Here is a 20876-nt window from a genome sequence, read left to right as displayed (position 1 = left end):
AAATTGTTCGGATGTGAATGATTTTGAGACACATGCCTACAATTTCTGTAATGAAATGAAACAAAGAGGGTACCCCAAGAAGCAATTGTAACACTCACTCAAAAGGGCTCGCTTCAATCCTCGTGAATGTCTGCTTCAAGTGAGAAAGAAGCCTGAATTGGAAAGACTAGTATGTGTTACCACGTTTGGTCCTGATACTCACAAACTCAGACAAGCTGTCCTGAAAAACTGGCACCTGCTTTAAAACCTAGAATGTCCTTTTCCCCGCCCAACGTTTGCCTACAAAAAGAATCAGAATCGTGGACAACAGATTATGAGAGCTGATGTCTCATTACCCAAAAAGAAAAATGATCTGCTGGCGCAGTGGAATCTGAAACCAATCACAGGCCACCACAAATGTGGGAACTGTGTGGCCTGTTCTAGCACTATAGAAGGCAGTGAGTTTCGCCATGCTGGAACTAAATGGAAACATCTCGAATTTTCGAACTGTAAGACCAAGAACGTGATCTATGTGGTACAATGCCCATGTGGAATGAATTGTATCGGGAAAACATGCCAACAGGTTAATTTGCGGAGTTGCCAACATAGATCAAGGTTTACAAATAGTCTTGACAGCACCAATGATAGAACACTATGTGGCGACAAACCACGATGAGAATGACCTGAAGAGGTCAGTGTTGTTCACTTTGAAATTATCCAACCACGCAGTAAATGTTGAGAAAGTGCTTCTTCAAAAAGAAGCATATCTGATTCTTAAATTCAATAGTGTGCAAACAGGGCTTAATAGCCTGTCCGCGATAGCGAGATTATAGATCAACCAGCGGCCTTCAGTGGGGTCCGCAAATGTTCCTCCCCCTAACAACAGGGTGTCCGCGAAGTGCCTTGGCTGTCCTTGCTAACCTCTGAATTGCTTGCAGCACTATATGCCCCTGGTGTCGAAATTATAATTATTTTTCACCACGCCTTGTGTATATTAAATTCGGCCACTAGACGGGAAGTCCTTGGCAATGCGCAAATTGACTCATGCGTCTGGCAATCCCAAAGCTTTGTGAACAAGATTCTACCCCTGTTCTCCTGGGATTACATCAAAGAGCCGTGCACGCTCCATTGTTCTTATGCTCCATAAACGTTAGTCATTAGTGCCCAAAAGATTCCAGGTCCTTTTAATTTGTAATTACATATATATTTCTTTTTTTTGTATTCGCTTTTACAAGTAGATTTGGCAACATACTGCATTCCCCACAATGCACCAGCTTGGTTCCACACTGTGAGAAGTTGGCCTGGTATATGATGATCACTAATTCTAGTGAGCACCTTGCACCAGTCCAAATGACCCCTATGGTGATTGGTTGTAAGTCAACCTTATAGACAAGCTATCCTACTGGTAGCATGGACTTAAAGCAGTCTTAGTCTTAGGCTTAACTCAAGAGGGCATGTGAAGCCAGCTGTTTTACCATATGCAATCCTTTTAATACCAAATGAAAGGACACCACACAAGTTATATATTATAAAAATATATGTATTTATTACTAGAATAATCCCCTATACTCTTTATGAGCACCTAGAGCCTTAAGAATCGGTGGGCCTACATTGGACTAACGAAGGTTAGGTCATAGGAGGCCCACTGGATGCGGGTGCAGAGTCTATAGGCAACCGCGTTTACCATACAAGTCAATGGTGCGTAAAAATCAGAAAGTTATAGGTTTAGGATACTTCCGACTGGACTAGAACTTAACCACTTTAAACTAGGACACTAGGTGTAAACCACTACAGGAGCACCGGAGTTAACTTGTTACCTCACCCACAGGAAGCGGGTGCATAGGTGCCAAAGTGTGTCGGGTGTCGTCGTGGAGTTCTATGGAGCCTGGAGTCGAAGATGCTGCAGGCGACCAGGAGAGAAGAGTCCGGTTGGATCCAAGGGTGGATCGAAGATGTAGAGTACCTGAAAGCAGAGGGGACAAGGTTCAGGTCACTAGCTAGTGACCAGCGAGGTACCAGGAAGGTACCAGGTGATGTCGAGGTGTTTGCCTCCGCTGCCATGTGGACCAGGAAGGATCGAGGACGTCCAGGAAGTCGTCACGGGCTGTCCCACGAAGGCTATCGCTGTCTGCGGTGTCGGTACTCGATTTGGAGTCACCAAGCCTTGGCAAATGCAACCCACGCAGGAATTCAAGATGTATTCTTGATCGGACCGAGAAGGTCAGATCGGTGGCTCCTTTTCAGAGGAGCTGGGGCCAGTCTGGAGCAACCAGACCAGCAGTGTAAATTCGAAGGTTCGTCGTCACAGAGGCCACTGGCCAACTGGCAGGTAACCGGACAACGCGGCGAGCAGGAAAATGCAAAAGGGCCCCACGCAGCACTCGGTGAGTGTGCTGAGGTGATCTTTGGTGCAAAGGCTGCTCGGGGCTGGGGCTTCTCAATCCCCAATGCACAGCTTCGAGGGTGCCCCGGGAGCTGCACGGGAAGCACTTTGTCGACTTTTCAAGATGGCTGGTCCCACGTCTCTCGTCGCCTCCACGGGTCTAAGCTTTGCTGGGACTGTGGATCGGGCAGTTGGAAGTCTGGGAGTACAGGTCTTGTCCGTCTCTGTCGTTCGAGCTCCGGCGGGACAACGGCAAAGGAAGTCTCGATGCGCTGATGGTGCCTGCTTGCACAGGGTGGCCACTCCTTGACCCCAAGCGAGATTCTTCAGTCTTCTACGAGTAGTAGGATGTGGAAGGGTCCAGAGTTTTGTTTTTCAAAGTTTCAGTCAGGATGATCTAAGTTGCATTGGCACAGCTCCTACCTTTATTCCAAATCAAGGGGCTGGATCACCTGCTAGGTCCCTCCTATGGGTGGGACCCAGGAAGGGGGTGGTTACACCCCTTTTCCTTTGTCCATTTTCGCGCCAGAGCTGGGGCTGGAGTGCCCCAGGACCGGTTTGAGCAGGACTTTGCATGGGACACCTTGTGTGCCCCAGGCAGTGTCTAGACATGTTTTGATAAAGCCAAACCAAAGTTAGCATTCAACCGCAAGGATGATAATGCACTTAAGAGTATATGGTATGGCAATTTCCCAGAACAGCTAAGGGACTTGGTTCCGAAAGCTACAGACAGGCTCAGCTCATGCTAGAGCACCATCTCACATAAAACCAAGCACTCTGCCTCCAGGATTGTTAAGGCCTGCCATAGGAGTGACTTATAGGTATATATGTGTCCAGATATAGGTATACTATATCTAAGCAAGGGGTGATTACACGACCTTGCCCCAGCTGAGTGATCAGCCAGTTGTGTCAGTTTGGATGGCCAGCCAGGGGTGGCAAAATATATGCTGCAGCCCCTGGTAGGCCTTGGATACACCTATGCCCTGGGTACTTATAGTACACTGTACAGGGGCTGATAAGGTGACTCAATACCCAATTGGTAATGTACCTAAAGTACATGGTTGTGAATTTAGAGCGAGAACAGCAGGCTGTGGGTCTGATTAGCAGGCCCACAGCAACATTAAGTCAAAAACCAGTGAAGCAAAAAGTGGGGTGACCATAGGAAAGCAGACCCTACTATCCTTCATAACCCCCCCCACCCCCAACGCAGGGACATTAAACTTAACCTTGACCAGATAAGTCTTCATGTTCTAAGTGGAAGTACCTGGAGAGACCATCTGCATTGCCATGGCCAGTCCCTGGTCTGTTCTCCACTGTAAAGTCCATCCCCTGTATGGAAATGGACCACCTGAGGAGTTTGGGATTCTCACCCTTCATCTGATTTAGCCACAAGGGGGGCTTATGGTCTGTCTGAATTCTGAAGTGAGGGCCAAACAAGTATGGTCTCAACTTCTTCAGGGCCCAAACCACAGCAAAGGCCTCCCTCTCAATGGCTGACCAACGTTTCTCTCAAGGGGTCAGCCTTCTGCTTATGAAAGCAATGGGCTGGTCTTGACCATCTACATTAAGTTGTAAAAGCACAGCTCCCGCCCCCAACTCAGAAGCATCTGTTTAGACAATTAACTCTTTGGAGTAGTCAGGACCCTTTAGGATAGGTGCAGAGCACATGGCCTTCTTCAGGTCATCAAATGCCTTTTGACAGCTAACTGTCCACTGAACCTTTTTTGGCATCTTTTTGGATGTCAGATCATTTAATGGTGTCACAATGGACCTATAATTCTTTACAAATTTTCTGTAGTACCCAGACAGGCCCAAGAAAGCTCTGACCTGTGTCTGGGTGGGTGGAGAAGCCCAGTCCTGTATGGCCTGGATCTTGCTCTCCAATGGTTGAACCTGACCCCCACCTACCAGGTGGCCCAGGTACACAACCTTGCTCTGCCCTATCTGGCACTAGTTGGCCTTGATAGTTAGGTGTGCCTTTTGCAGGGCCTCTAAAACCTTCTTCAGGTGGATCAGGTGATCCTCCCAGGTGGAGCTGAAGACAGCAATATCATCAAGATAAGCTGCACAAAATTCATCCAACGCAGAAAGGACTTGGTTCACCGACCTTTGGAAAGTGGCAGGTGCATTCTTCAAACCAAAGGGCATTACCACAAATTGATAATGGCCTCCAGAGGTTGAGAATGCTGTTTTGGCTTTTGACTCCTCAGCTAACCTGATTTGCCAATATCCAGCTGTCAAGTCAAATGTGCTCAGAAATTTGGCAGAAGCCAATTTATCAATGAGCTCATCTGCCCTTGGAATAGGATGAGCATCTGCCCTAGTGACAGCATTGAGAACTCTATAGTCCACACAAAACCTAATTTCTCTCTTTCCATCTTTGGTATGGGGTTTTGGTACAAGGACTACTGGGCTGGCCCATGGGCTCTCTGATGGATCAATAACTCCAAGTTCAAGCATTTTCTGCACCTCAATCTTTATACAATTCCTGACATGGTCAGGTTGCCTGTAGATCTTACTCTTCACAGGCAGACTGTCACCAGTGTCCACCTCATGGGTGCACCAGTTAGTTTGACTGGGTGTAAGTGGAAACATGTGTCTATAGGCCTGCAGAACTTGTCTGCAGTCCCATTGCTGCTGGTCAGTGAGATTGCCTGATAAGGCCACTCCATCCACTGAACCATCATCAGGGTTTTAGGACAACAGGTCTGGGAGAGGGTCACTCTCTTCCTCCTGTTCCCCATCTGTAGCCATGAGCAAGCTCATGTCTGCCCTGTCCACAAACACTTTCAACCTATTGACATGGAGCACCCTGTGGGGGCTCCTGGGGGTGCCAAGGTCCACCAAATAGGTGACCTCTCCCCTTTTCTCAATGATGGTGTGGTGTCCAGACCATTTGTCTTGGAGAGCTGCTGGGGCCACTGGCTCAAACACCCACACCTTCTGTCCAGGCTGGTACTCAGTCAGCCAGCCTTTTGGTCATGCCAAGCTTTTTGGAGTACTTTGGCTGGCCTCCAGGTTTTTGGATGCTTTCTCCATGTATTCAGCCATCCTGGAGCGGAGACCAAGTACATAGTCCACTATGTCAAGTTTAGGCTTTTTGAGAGGTAACTCCCATCCTTCCTTCACAAGACACAAGAGACCCCTTACAGGATGTCCAAACAAAAGCTCAAAAAAGCTGTAGCCAACCCCCTTTTGTGGGACTTCTCTGTAAGCAAAGAGAAGGCAGGGTAAAAGGATGTCCCATCTTCGCCTAAGCTTTTCAGGTAACCATTTTATCATCCCTTTTAGGGTCTTGTTAAATCTTTCAACAAGCCCATTGCACTGTGGATGGTAGGGTGTAGTAAACTTGTAGTTAACACCACACTCTTTCCACATTGCTTATAGATATACAGACATGAAGTTGGTTCCTCTGTCTGAAAGTACCTCCTTTGGAAAACCCACTATGGAGAAGACTCCAAACAGGGCTCTTGCCACAACAGGTGCTGTTGTGGTCCTCAGGGGAATTGCCTCTGGATACCTGGTGGCATGGTCCACTACCACCAGTATAAATCTGTGCCCAGATGCTGTTTGGGGGTCCATTGGTCCCACAATGTTTATCCCCACTCTCTCAAAGGGTACCCCCACCACAGGTAGTGGTATGAGGGGGGCCTTTGTTGTGCCACCTGATTTACCACTGGCTTGGCAAGTGACACAGGAGCGACAAAACTCCTTGGTATCTTCTGACAAGTGAGGGACAAGGCTGTCCCAGGTTTTGTTCTGGCCGAAGTGTCCTGCTAAAGGAATATCATGTGCCAAGGTTAGAAGGAAGCCCCTAAATTGCAAAGGTATAACCAACCTCCTGGCAGCACCAGGCATGGGGTCTCTAGCCTCTGAATAAAGGAGTCCATCATCCCAATACACTTTATGGGTACCTTGAGCATTCCCAGCAGCCTGCTGTCTGAGGGGTTCAAGAGAAGGACAAGATAATTGTGCCTGCCCCAGATCTGCCCTTGAGGGTCCCCCTGTCCCCAGAAACTCAACCTGATCAGGTTCAAGCTCTTCCAGGACAGTCTCCTCTTGGATCACAGAATCAGCTTCCTGTGAGGGCTGATCCTCAACCTAGGGCAAGTGGGAAGGCACTGCCTTAACCCTCTTGCTCTTCCTCTTGGGTTGTGTCTGGTCAATTGTTTCCAGATCCAGCACAGGTTCAGGTAAGCACTTTTTGGCCCGTGACCTGGTCACAGCAAGGACAAGCTGAAATGCCTAGCATCTCTGCATGAGTCCTGTACTACACTTCTGACCACACTGAATCCTCTAGATCATTGTTCAAAGGACAGTCAACTGGGAGGTCTGCCCTTACCACAACTTTCTTGAGGCCAGTTACCCCTTCCCAGGAGAAATTAACAATTGCCATACCATGGGGAGTAGTGACATTGCTAGCATTGGTCACCGGGTAATTATTTCCCAGTATAAGTTGTCCAGGGTCCACAAAGTTAGGTGTCACCATGGTGACACTGGCACATGTGTCCCTGTAGGCTTGAGCCACTTTAGCATTAATCAAAGGTGTCTGCCTGTACTTGCCCAGAGTACTGGGACTCATAGTAGGGGACATATCCATGTCCCCATCACAGATCAAGACTGCCTGAGTAGGAACTCTGACTAGGCCAGGCTCCATCTCAGTACCCATGGTTAAACCCACTATAGCTTTAGTTTGGGGACTGCCACTGCTGACTGTACTTGGGGGTGCAGTTGCCTTAGGGGCTGCAGGGGCAGGGGCTCCACCTTTCTTAGTGCACTCACTAAACCAGTGACAAACTGACTTACAGTAGTTGCACCAAGGTTTCTTAGGGCCTTCAACCTTCTTCTTTTTCTTTCCATTTTGGGACCCCCTCATTGGAAGTATTTTGGGGGCCTGAAAAAGACTTCTGTTCTTTTTGTTTCTGATCTCCACCCTTCTGGTCTGCCTTCTTTTGATCACCACCTTGGTTCCGGTTTTTCTGCTTAACCCTGGTTCTGACCCATTTGTCTGCCTTCTTTCCCAATTCTTGGGGAGAGGTCAGATCTGAGTCAATCAGGTGCTGATGCAACAACTGGTTCTGGCAGTTATTAAGGATCTGTTCTCTCATTATTAGATTGTACAATCCTGTATAGTCTGAAACTTTACTTCCCAGCAACCAACCTTCCAGAGCCTTAGTGGCACAATCAACAAAGCCAGTCCAGTCCTGAGTCTGAGCTTTTTGGGTATCTCTGAACAACAACCTGTATTGCTCAGTGGTTAGGCCAAACCCATCAATAAGAGCACTCTTCAGGACAGAGTAGTGTTTAGCATCCTCAGGTCTAACAGTGAGCAGCGTATCTCTCCCTTTTTCTGGAAAGGAGAGCCGCAAGATTGCAGCCCAGTGGTCCTGAGGAGCCTGCTGTACCATGCAGGCTCTCTCAATAGCAGTCATCCATTTGTGGATGTCATCCCCATCTCTGTAGGGGGGCACAATCTTACTCCGGTTCTTATGATCATAGGACCTGTCTTTATCCTTAGGGATACTGCTGCCACCAGTGGAATCTAATCCACTTAATTTTTGCTCCCTTGCTAAAGCAAGTTTAGCTTGGGCCAGGGCTACCTCTTCCTTCTCAATCTGAAGTTGGACAGCTCTCTTCCTTGCCTCATGTTCTTTTCTCTGGGGGAGAAGTCATTCTCCTTTGAGGTCCCCTGGAGGCATTGACTGGTTAGATTCCCTGGAAGGAGATCTAACCCTTCTAGTGCCAGGGTTAAGTCTACTGCTGGCTCTGGAGAGGTGTGCCACTTCTCTATCCCCATGTAGGCTTACATTGGCCTTGCTCAGGCGCCTAACCTGAACTTGGTCATCTCCCTTATCTGAGTCCTCATCATCATCTACCTCAATTGCTGGGATCTGAGTCTCATCTTCTCTGGGGGTCCCTTCTCCTATCTTACCTGAAGGACCTTTCTCAGGCTCCTTCTCAAGATCAGCTCTCTCTAAGATAGCTGTGAGGATAGAGATAGTGGGGTTGTGCCCCTTTTTCAGCCCTCTTGCAGTGCATAAGGCACTCAAGTCTTTGAAGCTGAGGTTTTCATAACTGGGTGGTGACTTGTGAGGGTCACCCACAGGTAGAGAATTGGATGGTTCACCTGTGCCAGGCATGATTAGTGAGGTGTAAGTGGTGCACTTACCTACACTATGTGTTTACCTACTGGAACCTCTCTAGAGGTTGTAGTCAGGGTGTGCTAAGCCCTTTTGTCTAAAACCACCAAGTTCAGTAGAACTTAAGTATGTAAAACTTTGTTTATATGTACCTAAGGTACTTGATGTGATCCTTCAAATGATATTGTCAAAGATTACAATTGGCAAAACAAACAGCAAGCTCAAATCCCAACCGCTGCACACCAATGTGAGAAGTTGGCCTGGTATATGATGATCACTAATTCTAGTGAGCACCTTGCACCAGTCCAAACGACCCTTATGGTGATTGGTTGTAAGTCAACCTTATAGATAAGCTATCCTACTGGTAGCATGGACTTAAAGCAGTCTTAGGCTTAACTCAATAGGGCATGTGAAGCCAGCTGTTTTACCATATGCAATCCTTTTAATATCAAATGAAAGGACACCACACAAGTTATATATTGTAAAAAATATATGTATTTATTACTAGAATAATCCCCTATACTCTTTATGAGCACAGAAGCACAAGCGTTAAACAAAGAAGCAATGTAACATACAATAAGCTGCAGAAATAGGCCAGGTGGCCACTCAAACCATATATTAAGCAAGTGCTGTAAGAACCACGTCACGAACAATGAAGAGGCCTAGGGCCTTGAGAATCGCTGGGCATACACTGGACTAACAAAGGTTAGGTCATAGGAGGCCCACAGGATGTGGGTGCAGAGTCTATAGGCAACCGTGTTTACCATACAAGTCAATGGTGCGTAAAAATTAGAAAGTTATAGGTTTAGGATACTTCCGACTGGACTAGAGCTTAACCACTTTAAACTAGGACACTAGAGGTGTAAACCACTTCAGGAGCACCGGAGTTAACTCGTTACCTCACCCACAGGAAGTGGGTGCATAGGTGCCAAAGTGTGTCGGTGTCGTCATGGAGTTCTATGGAGCCTGGAGTCAAAGATGCTGCAGGCGACCAGGAGAGAAGAGTCAGGTTGGATCCAAGGGTGGATCGAAGATGTAGAGTACCTGAAAGCAGAGGGGACAGAGTTCAGGTAACTAGCCAGTGACCAGCGAGGAACCAGGAAGGAACCAGGCGATGTCTGGTTGCAATCAGGTGATGTCGAGGTGTTTGTCTCCGCTGCCACGTGGACCAGGAAGAATCGAAGATGTTCAGGAAGTCGTCATGGGCTGTCCTACGAAGGCTCTCGCTGTCGGCGGTGTCGGTACTCGATTCGGAGTCACCAAGCCTTGGCAAATGCAACCCACGCAGGAATCGAAGATGTCTTCCTGATCGGACCGAGAAGGTCCGATCGGTGGCTCCTTTTCAGAGGAGCTGGGGCCAGTCTAGAGCAACCAGACCAGCAGTGTAAATTCGAAGGTTCGTCGTCACAGATGCCACTAGCCAACGGGCGAGTGACTGGACAAAGCGTCGAGCAGGAAAATGCAAAAGGGCCCCACGCAGCACTCGGTGAGTGTGGAGAGGTGATCTTTGGTGCAAAAGCTGCTCGGGCTGGGGCTTCTCAATCCCCAATGCACAGGTTCGAGGATGCCTCGCGAGCTGCACGGGAAGCACTTCGTCGACTTTTCAAGATGGCCGGTCCCACGCCTCTCGTCGCCTCCACGGGTCTAAGCTTTGCTAGGACTGTGGATCGGGCTGTTGGAAGTCTGGGAGTACAGGTCTTGTCGGTCTCTGTCGTTCGAGCTCCGGCAGGAGCAACGGCAAAGGAAGTCTCGATGCGCTGATGGTGCCTGCTTACACAGGGTGGCCACTCCTTGACCACAAGGGAGATTCTTCAGTCTTCTACGAGTAGTAGGATGTCGAAGGGTCCAGAGTTTTGTTTCAAAGTTTCAGTCAGGATGATCTAAGTTGCATTGGCACAGCTCTTACCTTTATTCCAAATCAAGGAGCTGATCACCTGCTAGGTCCCTCCTATGGGTGGGACCCAGGAAGGGGGTGGTTACACCCCTTTCCCTTTATCCATTTTCGCGCCAGAGCTGGGGCTGGAGTGCTCCAGGACCAGTTTGAGCAGGACTTTGCATGGGACACCTTGTGTGCCCCAGGCAGTGTCTAGTTTCATTCAACCCTCCCTGCTACATTCCACTATCTCCTGTCTGGGGTGGTTCGACACCTCCCTGTGACTGGAAACCTGTTGTCCAGGCTTCCCCTGCCGGAGTTTCGGTCAGCAGCAGGAGGCCAGACTCGTGTCTGTGGCAGCAGCATCCATTTTGTGATGCTGGGGCTCTGGTTAGATTTAACCGCGTTTAAGCAAAGTAACATGTCTACTCCCTCTAGAAGGGGGGAATGCTACCCCCGTCGCCAAGACTGGCGAGGGGGTAGTATTCCAAAGCGTATGACACCTTACACGACATGTTTTGATAAAGCCAAACCAAAGTTAGCATTCAACCGCGAGGATGATAATGCACTTAAGAGTATATGGTATGGCAATATCCCAGAACAGCTAAGGGACTTGGGGGCATATTATCAAGGGGGTTTATCTCCGCTTTTTTGGCTTTAAAAGCCAAGAAAGCGGAGATAAAATTATCTCCCTATTACCAAGCTGTCGCTAACACCAGTTAGTGACAGCTAATAGGAGATAGCGACCATCTTGGCCCTTGCTTTGCATGTCAGTGATATTTATCACTAATGACATGCAAAGTGGGCGTGCCAAGATGTTAGCGACTGGAAACAGTCCCTAACATCGCTATCTCCTATTACCAACTTTTGGAGATATTCGCGCTAAGCGCGAATATCTCCAAAAGCTAACACCTGCCCTGAGCAGTTCTTAGCCATGTTATCCAATGGGAGGTGGATAACATGGCTAAGAGCATTTGCTCGATAATGCATGAATATCGCTGACTTTTCAGCGATATTCATGCATTTCGGCCGTTTTTTATCGCATTTGCGATAAACCTTGTTAATAGCAAGGTTTATCTGCGATAAAAATCGCCGATGTGCGGCGATAATTTTTGTCTCTAAACAAGTTAGAGACAAAAATTATCGCTAGTTGTTGGTAATATGCCCCTTGGTTCTGAAAGCTGCAGAGAGGCTCAGCTCATGCTAGAGCACCATCTCACATAAAACCAAGCACTCTGCCTCCAGGATTGTTAAGGCCTGCCATAGGAGTGACTTATAGGTATATATGTGTCCAGATATAGGTATACTATATCCAAGCAAGGGGTGATTACACGACCTTGCCCCAGCTGAGTGATCAGCCAGTTGTGTCAGTTTGGATGGCCAGCCAGGGGTGGCAAAAGATATGCTGCAGCCCCTGGTAGGCCTTGGATACACCTATGCCCTGGGTACCTTTAGTACACTGTACAGGGGCTGATAAGGTGACCCAATACCCAATTGGCAATGTACCTAAAGGACATGGTCGTGAATTTAGAGAGAGAACAGCAGGCTGTGGGTCTGATTAGCAGGCCCACAGCCACAATAAGTCAAAAACCAGTGAAGCAAAAAGTGGGGTGACCATAGGAAAGCAGACCCTACTCTCCTACACACACGATTAATAAGCTGAACTCCGTTCGGTTGCCATCGTGATGCGATCGAGAAGGGAGCAAGCAGCAGTAAAAGAGCGAGGTAGGCACCGTTCCATCAAATGGTATTGCTTTGATTAGCTAATTTAGACCTTGTAGGTTTTCTAACACACGGTGTGTGTTAATCGTTTATGTTAATCCAACAGCAATGCCACCATCATAATTGGAATTACCCGTGGGGGACATCGTGCAACACTTAAGGTACGTGACGACAGAGCGCATATGTGACAGGCAAATATTAATGCTTTTCGCAACAGAGGCCAATAACAACACTATTCGCCTTTACAGCCATAACTCCGCCAGAATGTAATACCCGGACTTTCAGAATTACGAAGTTTAAGAACTGCACCAGCAAAACTTCGCTATCAGTGGCTCCTTTTAAAACGAGAAAAAAGGATGATTTGAGACTAATTGCCAAAGTAGGCTGAAGTAATACTGCAGTAAATGCATGTTAAATGACACCAGCCATCTCTTTTAACAGAATGGCGTTCTCCACATAATATGGAGGCAATCTCAAAACAGACAAGGAAGACTCCAAAAAAGTTGCATTTCCACGTGACAAAGCTGGCGGAAGCAACAGAATGAATCCCTCAGCTCCCATTCCTTAAAATGATCTGGTAGGTCCTCACACAAGTCACAATAACTGAGTCTCACTAGAATAGGGTCGAGCCTGGAATATTGTGAATAAAACTTTGTTTTCTTTGCATCTTCCATAGATACAATGACAACGCCCTGAAGAGATCCCAGGAAATTTGTCCTGGAATCGAAACGCGTCGGCATTTAATAAGGAGTACCTTTGGTCATTCAAAGCATCAAACCAGCAAGTGCTGGTTCAAATAGTTGTGATTTATTGACTAAACTCTCTCATTTTGAATTGACTGAAGTGTTATTTTCCAAGGCACATGATTACATGATGTATTGTCTTGTTTAATAGTCTTGTGTTTTATTTAGGATGTTGGTATCCATTTGATTGAAAGTTTTTTGTAATGTCATGATTTGTTTGTAAATTTCATTGTATATTAGTGTAAATATGTGGATGTGTAGGTCTCTTATTTGCTGAAAAAATGTTTTCATAAAAATTTAAAAATAGACATAAATAATTGGTATAAATAAAAATACCTGGTCAAACTAGACAATTAGCGTTTTTGACCTTTCTAATTTTGCGTAAAAATAGTGGGGGTCAGGCATTTTCGTGTTTTTCTTATCTAAATAAGGTCCATTCTTACCACTTGTCCACATGGGCCTAACTCCTTAGGGTTTCAAACAATTCAAAGAATGGCAACATATAAAAAGAGGGACATTTGAGTCAAGTGCGGGGGTGGTAAATCGGCAACTGGTCTTGGTTGATTTCTGGTTTGTTTCTTGTTATGGTGAGGTAGCCACCGGGCAACATTCTATGAATATTTCAACACAATGTATGATAGCACTTCTTCCTGTTCTTGAGATCTCTGGCGAAAAAGAGTGTTCGAGGCATATGAGCTGCAGATTACACACTGTGCATAGATGGCCACCTAGTGTTGGGCCTGGATGTTTGCAGTTTGCTTTTGTCCTGGAAAGTCTTTGGAAGTCACGGGATAGGTGACACCTCCTTTGGATCAATTTGTGAAAAAGTAACATACCCAGGCAAAAGCAAGTGTACTGGCAAAGTTCAGATAGTAGCAAATTGATAAAGAATAATGGTAATCGGGCACAAAATTAGCATTTAGAGATTTAATTTGATAAAATTGATAAAAGTAGTTATAAGGATAATCAATGACATGGATAAAAATAACAGATAATAATAAAAAATTCTTCCATTAGAGAATCAGTAAATATGCATTGCTATGTGTACAGATGTTGCCAATGATCTGAAGGGGAGATGGTTTTCGTCTATGCGTTTCAACACATAGGAAGTGTCTTCCTCAGGACGTTACCATCTTGCGGCATATATAAACACTTTTGAATGTTGGTAGCATAGCTGTGTAGAAATCAATCCGGTCAGAGTCTTTGCGTCATCTGTTTTAATCTGGGAGTAAAATAATATCACTTTGTAGATCAGATAGTCATGGTAGCATATGTAGATATCAGATAGGGTTAAAAACTGCGCATGGGCATCGGCTCCATCCACAGATTGTTTTTTTTCCGCCACCGGGCTCGGATGTGATTCCTGCGCTCCGTGTTTGATCCGATTTCCTTCGGCGCGCAATCATCAAAACTTCATCGATATTATTTCAAACCTGTTTCCAGTCAACGCTAATCTCCAATTTCAAAGTCTTCGATTACAGTCGTCGACGAAGGCCTTCAGGCCCACCTAGGCTTCAACTCGCAGCTCATGGAAAGGACAATATTTAAACAGTGTCCTCAATGTGGGTCGAAGTTTCCCCACACTGATCTACATGAGGTATGTAACCTTTGCCTCTCACTGGAGCACAAGCCCAGAGACTGTTAAGCTTGTGCATCTTTCCGATCCAAGAAGACTATTTCGGGACCAACGAGCTCGAAGAACAATAGCTCGCTCGTCAGCTTCGATCCCGGACGACATCTTCCCAGAAGGCGTTGACGTCCCAGAACAGGAGCAAAATGACGGAGTCGACAGCAACTCCGAGGCAGGAGATTCCGAAGTTGAGGACATCACTCCAGCACAGAGGGTCGTAAGTAAGAACGTCGACCCTGACTCGACACCTTCCAAAAAAGCTTTGGTCACCCCCTCGCCATCTGGCTCAGGTGCACACCGAGACACTGCTTCCCATGCCCCACATTCAAGCTCGGCAAAGAAGCCCACCAAGCCTTCAGGCGACTCGGGCTCGAGTCAGCCTGCCTCCGGTGCCGGTGCACACCAACCAGCACCAAAAAAGACACCATCTTCTTCCTCCACACCAGCACCTAAACACTCGGCGTCGAAAACTGGTGCACCCTGCTCGGCACCAAAACCTCGGACGACTCTCATGCTTCGGATTAGAAAAAACCCTCTGAGCCGAAAAAACATTCGGACCCGAAAAAACCATTGGAGCCGAAAAAACCTTCGGAGCCAAAAAAGACTTCATCGGCTAAAGACACTGTCCAACAACAAGTTCCAAAGCCGAAAGATGCTCAAACAGGATCGGCCTCGTGCAGAGGAAATATTTCATCCAGACCCTGCACAAAAGACTTTAGTAAAAGATCCAAAGGCTGGTCGACTAACTCTTAAGTTCTAAAAAATGACCATTGGACACACCTACACCTGCTCCTCATCCTAAAAAAGACATTGCAACCTCTCCTCTAAGAATACCTACTCCTCTTCCTCCCTCTCCTCTTCCTCATATACCCTCACCGCCTACTCCCCTGCCACCTCACTCCCCTATACCACATGATGATAACAGGGATGACACCTTTGAAACAGTAGGTGGTGCAGATAGTGAGCCACCAGATCCTTCTAGTCCTCCAGGCTCACCTGACCCTTGGGATGATTATAGCACCCCAGATGTCCCTAATGTCCTTCAAGATGACATATCCCTCTAGGCCTTCCCCACCAAAAGACACTATGGCGTTTAATCAACTAGTACAAAGGGCTGCACAATACCATGGGTTAGACCTACATACTGACCCCGTAGACGAAGAAGACTTAATGGATACCATTGAAAACGCACAAAGATCCACGCCAATTTTACCCATGCCTAAAGGGGTTATTAAGCCTGCTCCTAAAGTCTTCCAAGACCCGTGGAGAGAGCTTGAATCATTAACCCACAAATTGAGAAGAAATATAAATCTGCCCCTTCAGATCCAGTCTACATTAAAGGGCCTGAACCATTAGACTCCCTTGTAGTATCTAATACACGCAAGAGAGCAAATTCGCAAACATCAGGCGAAGCTCCTCCACCAGATAAAGAGTCTAAGCTCCTTGACGCATCAGGTAAAAGAACTGCGTCACAGGCAGCAAACATGTGGCGTATTGCCAATACCCAAGCATTATTAGCAATATACGACAGGGCAAATTATGATGAATTAGAATCAATAATGCAGCACCTCCCTGACAAATACAAAACCAGGGCAAATGCGCCTATACAAGAGGGTAAACATCACAAATACCTCTATTCGTTGTACACTAGATGCAGCAGACACTGCCTCAAGGGCAATCAATACCAGTGTCCTATTACGTAGACACGCTTGGCTACACATCTCAGGGTTCAAGCCTGAAGTACAAAGTGCCATACTCAAACAACCTTTTGATGAGCAACACTTATTTGGGCCTGGTGTGGACGTATCCTTGAAAAAATGAAAAAAGATACGGACACAGCCAAATCTATGGGAGCCTTGCAGTCACAAGCTCCCAGACGCTCCTTTCGCCGCTCACCTTACAGAGGCACCAACCAGGGATACTCTTCAGACAGTCCCTCAACTTCGTACAAAGCCCCCACACAATTCACCTATAGTAGGGGCTACCAAACATGCGGTTATCGAGGTAACAACAATAAGGGCAGAGGCAAAACAAACCACTCCCGCTCAGCCTCCACCCCTGCCCAATGACTTCCCTCCCCTTCCCCCACCACATTCCACTCCAGTCGGGGGAAGGCTACAACAATACCTGCCATCCTGGACAAACATCACATCAGACAGGCGGGTGCAGCAAATAATTCAGTCAGGTTACTGTCTAGAACTAACATCAACCCCCCCAAACATACCACCCAATCAGCGTCCAATGTCACAAGAACATTTTATACTGCTCAGACAAGAGATAATATCCCTCCTCCAGAAAAATGCAATTTAATTACTTTCACTGCATCAGCAAAACAGAGGACTGTACTCCCTGTACTTTCTAATTCCAAAGAAGGACGGATCTCTAAGGCCTATTCTAGACCTCAGACCCTTAAACCTGTACATACAATCAGACCACTTTCATATGGTCACACTCCAGCAGGTCCTTCCTCTACTGTTAAAAAATGACTTCCTTGCCAATATAGATCTCAAGGACGCCTATTTCCACAATCCTATCCACACAGCGCACATAAAGTACCTCAGATTTGTGCTAGACGGTCAGCACTATCAATTCAAAGTACTCTATTCAGAGTCACAACAGCGCCAAGGGTGTTTACCAAATGCCTAGCAGTAGTAGCAGCACACCTAAGAAGACAGCACATTCATGCCTTACCATATCTAGACAACTGGCTCATAAAAGCCAGCTCATACAGACAGTGTGTACAAAACACTCACACCACTATTCAACTACTGCACAACCTAGGCTTTACAGTAAACCACACCAAATCCCATCTGCAACCATCCCATGTACAACAATATCTCGGTGCCACAATAAACACCCAATGATCACCAGCTTATCCTTCTCTCGCCAGGATAACAAGCGTGCAAACTCTTCTAACAAAATTCCAACCGCAACACTCCCTTCCAGCTCGATTGTTCATGCAAGTCATAGGAATGATGACATCTTCCATATTCATAGTACCTCATGCAAGACTACAAATGCGTCCACTTCAGGAGTGCTTAGCACATCAATGGAACCAGGCTCAAGGTCAATTAACAGACCTAGTGTTGATAGACAGTCTGACTCATCGTTCTCTGCAATGGTGGAACACCAAAAGCCTTTCCAAAGGCCGACCCTTCCTAGAGCCAGTTCATCAAATAGTCATGACAGCGGATGCATCTCTCTCCGGCTGGGGAGCTCACCTACTGCATCACACCATACAAGGCAGGTGGACACCGCAACAAAAGTTACTACACATCAACCACTTGGAGTTATTAGCTATATTTCTAGCCCTAAAAGCACAACACTGCTCAGAAGAAACGCACCACAGAGGAGCGATACTGGACACAATCATTGCGGACAGAAACACTATCACTATTGACTATATCATGCCAGTAGACTGGTCAGATCATCACATTATCCTTTTCCATATCAACCAACCAGCCCTAACTCAACCCACAAAACAAGCTCCTCCTAAATGGGTCCGGAACACTGCTCAAGTCCTATGGACCAACCTTGAGGAAGAACTAAGCACGTTGTTCCCGAGCACGATGGAGGACCTCTCACCCACAGATCTCACTTCTCTCTACCATTCCAAAATGTCATCTACCTTAGACCACCTGGCACCCTTGAAACTAAAAAAAAACAAACACCCCCTCCAGATCTCAGTTCACCTCTGACATCAATGATGAAAGAAGACATCTCAGATCCCTAGAAAGAATCGGGAGGAGCAATCCCCCCTCCCTCCACCACAATCAACTCAAGGCAGCACGCAGAAACTACAATAAGCACATCAAGAACAAAAATACATCTTTCTTCTGCTCCGCACTAGACAATGAAAAAAAACTGACCCAAAGAACTCTTTAACATCATCAGAAGCCAAACAACCAAACCGACTACATCCGAGTTAGTGGCCTCCAAACATCAATGCGACAACTTTGCCAGCTTTTTCACCAAAATAATCGCCAAGATCGATCTCTCTCAGCACAAATCCCTCCTTTCATAGGGAGACTAAGACGCCAGCAATGATGGCCAGCACCCCCCAGTGAACCCACCCACTCACTGGTCCGTCTTCACTCCCATTCAGGAAGCAGAGATAGTCAATCTGATCCCCAAAGCCAAACCGTCATCCCACTCTCTAGATCAGCTTCCAACAAACCTGGCCAAAGACCTGAAACACATCCAAGCCCCAATTTGGTGCAAGATCATCAACAGCTCGCTGAGCTCGGGAACTATCCCTGACTGCCTCAAGGTCGGCCAAGTCACACCGCTACTAAAAAAAACAGGGCTAGACATGGAGGACATGAACAACTTTAGACCTGTGTCGAACCTACCTCTCCTATCTAAAATTCTGGAAAGATGTGTTCTGCCACAGTTAACCCAACACTTGGAGAAAATCAAGCTCCTAGACCCACACTAATCGGGATTCAGAAAGGGATGAAGAACTGAAACCGCAATCCTAAACGTCATAGACGATCTACACAAATCACTTGACTCAGACCAATGCTGCCTTCTCATTCTTCTAGACTTATCGGCCGCGTAAGATACAGTTGATCATACCCTGCTCTTCAAAGTCCTTCAAGAAAGATCAGGCATTGAAATGACGGTCCTAAACTGGTTCTCCTCCTTTCTACACAACCACTCGCAAAGAATAAAACTCAAAAACGTTGAATCCAACCCACTACCCGTCATCAGAGGAGTCCCACAAGGGTCAGTACTCTCTCCCCAACTCAACATCTACATGGAACCCCTCACCACACTTCTCCGGAAATCCAACATCCCCTTCCACCTTTACGCGGATGACACGCAGCTTTATCTGGAAACCACCTCCATGGCGACATGCACAAACTAAATGGCACGCTCAAAGAGGTCCAACAATGGCTCTCATTGAACCACCTTAAACGAAACCCCCCAAATCGAAGAATGGCTTAAAGCTGTCTATGCCCTCAATGGCACCCTCACGCCAACTGACTCGGTAAAGTCCCTAGGTATCACCCTAGACCCCAATCAAGACATGAAAAAACACATCTCTAGATCCGCCAAAAGCGCGTTTCTCAATCTGAAACTTCTTTACAAAATAAAACCCTTCCTTCCTCCGAAAGACCGGCTACTCAAGCACTGGTGCTCTCCAGAATTGACTATGGAATCCCAGCCCAGACCGGATCAGCCAAATCTCACCTAGGCCCCTTAAAAACCACCCTCAATGCCGCAGCTAGAATGGTCACAGGAACCAAGAAATTCGATCTGATTTCTCCCGCACTCAAGGAGCTGAAATGGCTCCCAATTGCACAACGAGCCAACTTTCGAACAGCATGTCCTACGCACAAAGCCCTTCACACAGGCAAACCAGAATACCTGGCCGCTAAACTGAAAAGGGCCGGCCAGTTCAGGAATCTCAGAAGCTCTAACACGCTCCTACTCATTCCATTAAAATCTCGGAAACGCAAAACCACAAGTAAATCCTTTGCGGGAAATGCACCCAAGATCTGGAACTCCACCCCCCCCCCCCACATTAGAACGACCACCTATTTCCCGAAATTCAAGACCCTACTCAAAGACCTCTTCCTAGAGCGCACCTGAACTTAACGGGAAGAACACATGACACTCTGATAACGTTCGACAACACACCACAACCTTGTTGTGGTCGAAAGAACAGTTCTCTCAGAATTATAATCACTGGGATCCTCATCCACACCTCGCCCTAATTGATAGACACCCCTCTCACTATCCGCAAACAAACTCCTCTGTTTCAAACCCCTCCGCCGCGACCCTCCCGTTTGACCGCAAGAACTGTATGGTAATTTTGTATGCAATGCTCGTAAGTTTACAAGCTGTGGATTCTGCCTACGCCAGTAAGGCGCATAATTGTACCTGCTGTGAAGCGCTCTGATACCCTCGGGTCCAGCTAGCGCTATACAAAACTTATAAATAAATAAATAATACATTCCAAAAGCAAGTATCAAACAAGGCTGTCTTAGTTCGCACAGAGAATATGACAGCCATGTACTACATAAACAAACAAGGAGGGACACACTCTCTGCAGCTCTCTCAGTTAGCACAGCAGATATGGAGATGGGCTATACCGCTTTCTCTTAGCCCAACATGTTCCAGGAGTACAAAACACCATAGAAGATAAGCTAAGTTGGCAGACACAGTAGATCCACGAGTGGGAACTTCATCCACAAGTTCTTCAACTGTGGGGACAACCTCAGATAGACCTCTTCGCCACCCAAGAAAATGCAAAATGTCCAGACTTCGCCACCAGATATCCACACCTGCATTCCAAAGGCAATGCGATATGGATGAACTGGTCTGGCAAATTTGCGTACGCCTTTCCACCTCTCCCACTTATTCCACTAGTGGTACGCAAACTACAACAACATTCCCT

General features: G+C 46.8%; 1 pseudogene; it reads left to right on the top strand.

Moving 5' to 3' along the window:
- Positions 1 to 620: 620 nt before the first annotated feature.
- LOC147697865 (uncharacterized) lies at positions 621 to 20090 on the top strand (annotated as a pseudogene).
- The last annotated feature ends 786 nt before the right edge of the window (positions 20091 to 20876 follow it).

This window comes from Lissotriton vulgaris, chromosome 8 (genome assembly GCF_964263255.1).
Source record: "Lissotriton vulgaris chromosome 8, aLisVul1.2, whole genome shotgun sequence".
NCBI lineage: Eukaryota > Metazoa > Chordata > Amphibia > Caudata > Salamandridae > Lissotriton > Lissotriton vulgaris.
Note: the sequence above shows the minus strand (reverse complement) of the source record. Positions and strands in the feature narration are given on the sequence as shown.